Raw genomic sequence first — 4,395 nt, 5'->3', positions numbered from 1 at the left:
CTTCCCCGAGTCTACCGGCCAAGGTGTTCCCCCGAATGGAAACCCTAGTCCATTTCCTTCTTTTGGAAATGCCGGTGCTCCATATATGGCAACTTTGTCTTTGCCTGGGTTAACCATCAGTTTGCCCGTATGGTTGTTTTCAACCTCGGCGGTCTCGAGTGTGATGACTCCTGTTCCACCGTCTCTTCCACCCGAACAACATCATGTTGATTCCAAGGTGGGCCTCTCCCCTTCTTCGCCTGTTTCTGCGTCCTCATCTTCTACTTCGCCTGGCGAAATTCTGGATTCAAGTAACCAGGTGGCTAAGAAGAAGAAGAAGAAGACGAAGAAGAACAAGACTCCTAAGCAAGAGGTTAAAAGTACAACTCAAGTCGAGCCACCTTCTGCTCCTCCGCGGAAGGTCAAATTTCCTTGTAGGTTGTGCAAGGAGGACCATCTTCTTCGTGATTGTCCTGGCATTCCCAAGGTCTTAGAAGTATGGTCTCACGATCCGGCCCACCCCTCATCATCCTCTGAAGTTCACGGCGATGCTACCCTATCAGCTGGAAATGGTAAGGGAAAAGGGAAGATTCCAATCCCCTGTAGACTTTGTGAAGGCAATCATTCCCTTCACCTTTGTCCGCTCATGGATAAAGCCTCTGTTGTCTTGGAAAGTCTTACAGCTCCCTCACCCCAACTTCCCGTTGGTTATCAACATCTCTCTGCAGTCGCAGATCATCCCCCTACTGACCAAGAGATTGATTCACATTCTTCTCTTGTCCAGGCCCCTCTTCCCGAGCCTGGCTGTGCCCAGCCTATTCCAGACCAACCATTGGTCGGAAAGAGTGTCGACTCGAGTTCACCTCCCGTCGACCACTCTGTTTTGGAAGAGCATGATGCCCATGTTCTTCTCGTCTCCTCAGATTATCCTGAGTCCGGAAATGACTCTCCTATCCCAGTTGCTCCCGAGAGTCTTGCTTCGGTCCCTTTAGAGCAGGGGGGCAATCATACGATTCCCCCACCAAGTCGTTCAGTTGTTTCCTTCGACTTGAGTCGTTTGACTACCTCCCGCCTCCCATCCCATGTGCCTTTCTGGGTCACGGTACATGCCTATAATAAAGCGATACCTGGCACTGTTTTGGATGAGGGTGCATCTGTCAGTCTTATGCTTGCCACTACTTGGCAAGCTTTTGGTTCCCCACAGCTTGAGCCAGTCGCACCGAATCTGACGGCTTTTGACGGAGGAACTAGTCAACCATTAGGGATCCTTCCAAAGTTCCCTATTACTTTGGGAGGCAAAACCGTCTATATAGACGTATCAGTTACCCAAGGTTCTTTAGATTTCAGTCTTCTCCTTGGCCATGACTATGTATATGCCATGGGGGCCCTGGTCTCTTCACTTTTCCGTGTGGTTTGCTTTCCACACGATGGAAGAATCGTGACTATAGATCAATTATCATTTGTTTGTCCCCGGGTGCCTCCTACGCAGTTCTCATCCCCTCCTGGTTTTCATCCACCAGTTGCATCTGCCCCACCACAGATCAACTACGTGGCCACTTATCCCGTGCCTGGATCCAGTGATGCCGCCATCGTGCATAGTGTCCTGGGGGCATTGGGTCCTGACTTCCGAGATGTTACCCTTCCACCTAGAGTGGCACTCTTGGAAGCCCCAACTTCCTATTCATTATGATGAAGTTCGGGCGGAGCATAGTTCATTTTCCTATGTCAAGCTCCTTAAAAAATGAAACTAGGTCCGGTCGAGTATAGTTCCTGATCTTGTGTCAAGCTCGTTAAAAAATGAAACAAGGGTTATGAGGATAGTTCTTTTCCTAGGTCAACCTCATTAAAAAATGAAACATCTCCTCCTTTCCAAATCGAGTCATTGATTAAGATCTCGTAAAATACAAGTCGAGTCTTTCATAGATCTCGAGAGTGAACCTTCATTCCATCCACCTGGTTGAATGCAATGAAGCTTGGGGGGCATGTACCTCGATTTGCATTATTATGCTAGGGGGCATGCGAACTTATAACAAGCATAGTTTTTCATTTCAAGCTTGTGTAAAAATGAAACCGAATCCAAGCAAAGTTCTCCATGGTTCAAGCTTGTGTAAAATGAACCTATACCCGATTTACATCTCGTGATTGTCGTTTTTATCCGCTAAATTCTGCCAGATGAGCCTTGGTTGTTTCATTCCATTGCCACCATCTCTTTGGCTGATCATATGCTTTCACTTGGTTGTTTATCCTTTCCTGAGGAACCGCAGCGATGAGTGGTTTTATTAGCCAACCTCTTGACCATTACATGTTTTGAGCAGTTCCACCATTACTGGAATCAGTTGCTACCCTTTATACCACTCGTTCCTCTAGGACGAGTCTCCTTTAACCTCTTTTCTGACTCGTAAAATATGAAAAGATTGCCAAGTATTTTTTCCTTTTTTACTCATTAAAGAGAATAAAAATGGAGGTCTACTTTCAGCTCTTTTCTGACTCTCTAAAACATGAAAAGATTGCCGAGTTGTCCCTCTTGACTCGTTAAACGTGAATAAGAGGCGGTCGTCTTTAAACTCTTTTCCGACCGTGTAAAAACGAAAAGATCATCAGACCCTTGTCGTTTCAGGTTTGTTAACGGTTACGAAGTGACGTGGTTTCGATCGTTTTTTTACTTTTTCAGGTCGAAATCACTACTCATGAAAAGTACTCCTCGATCGTAATGGTTGGGCAGTTCTTTTGAGCATTGTTTTATACTTTTTCGAGCTCGTGAGACACAACTTTACGAAAAAGGACACCCCTGGAGTTTTCTTTTCTGTTGTCTTTTCAAACTCTCTAAACATGAAAAGACGCCGAGTTCTTCCTCTGTTAGACTCGTTAAAACCTGATGACATTGGATTCCATCAAAATAACACCTTACAAGCATATGCTATCCCCGTCAAGCTTGTTAATAAAAATAACTGGGGTACTCGCCAGAAATGGTGGGGGAAAATGCAACCATAATTATTGACGTGTCGGCAGTATGTCGCTCTTGAACATGGCACTTGTCTGCTTTCGTGTCTGGGTGGGGACATCTCATCTCGTTTTTCACTTGCCTCCGTGGATTTGGGTGATCCTGTTTGACCTCTCATCTGCTCATTGCCTCGTCACCATGACCTTTGATCCATTGATGTCAAATACTGCCAAGTCCACTGTCGTGCTGCCGATATGTTCAAGAGAAGTTGACCTCTGTAGAATAACAACCTCCCTCTGATAGCTCACATAATTCTGATCCACCACAACATTCTTCCTCTGTCTCGTGTTGATGATGTGGGAAACACTATGGCTCACCTTCGATCAAGGTCACTTCCTGTCGACTTCAGCTCATTATCCAGGAAATTGATCTAGAGACTCCCTTCCGGTGCCTTGGAGCCTGCATGCCTCAATGGCAGGTTCTTCGTGTTCGACGTGAGGTTTTCATCATTGGCCTCCGATCGAATGATTCTGCGGGTGTTCGATTCCAGCTCACTGATTCACACGCCGTAGATTGTACCTATAGTACCTTGAGGGCCATTGTCATTATTGGTACCTCTCGCGTCTGTTAACAGTTTTCATTATTGACTGGTAATCAGACGATGTTCATGCATGTTCGACTTCAACTCACATATTCACATGCTTGAACTTATACTTTTGTTCGGGTCGAGATGGAGCGCAAGACCCTGGATTTTGTCTGTTGGAATCCAGGCTGCGATTTTGTGGATTATTGTTACACGACTCATTCACTGGATGGCTGCGACCATTCCTGAGTCTATTCATCGATCCTCACTAGATGGCTACGCCCATACCATGGATCTAGATTATTATGTACTCTGTTATGGATGGCTGCGCCCATACCACATATATCATGTACTTGAGCTATCTGTTGTATCTCTCTATGTAGATTCTCCAGCGGCAGCTGCATGTGTTCTTGTAAAGCATTTCACCCCTCTCTCTCTCTCGGGCCTCATGCTTTAGGGGGGCATTTGTTACACAGTAATTTGTCACCATTTGTCACCGTCCCTATTACCCCTTTCCCGCACGTTGGAGGACTCATTTCGGGACCTGTGAGAAGTGACATAACTTGAAAACACTTGCATTATGTTCCCCTAAGTATGGACTTCATATGCCTTGAAGACATCTCCTGCAGAATATCCTTAAAAAGTCCCCTTTTTCCATTAGTGCGGGGGTGCATGAGACACTCACGTACCCGGGTGCTAATCCTATTCGTCAACGTTTACGCCCTGTACACCCCCGCAAGGCTACAACTATTAAGGTGGAAGTGGAAAAGCTACTTAAAGCTGGTTTTATTTACCCTATCCCACTCACAGATTGGGTCTCCAACATCGTGCCTGTAAATAAAAAAAAGGGGACCATCCATGTTTGTGTCGATTATCGTGACATTAATCGGGC

This window comes from Pinus tabuliformis, chromosome 5_2 (assembly GCF_031772625.1).
Source record: "Pinus tabuliformis cultivar Carrire ecotype Pingquan chromosome 5_2, CPIR1, whole genome shotgun sequence".
In the NCBI taxonomy this organism is placed as follows: domain Eukaryota; kingdom Viridiplantae; phylum Streptophyta; class Pinopsida; order Pinales; family Pinaceae; genus Pinus; species Pinus tabuliformis.
The sequence above is the reverse complement of the archived record's forward strand: the minus strand, read 5'-3'. Positions refer to the sequence as shown.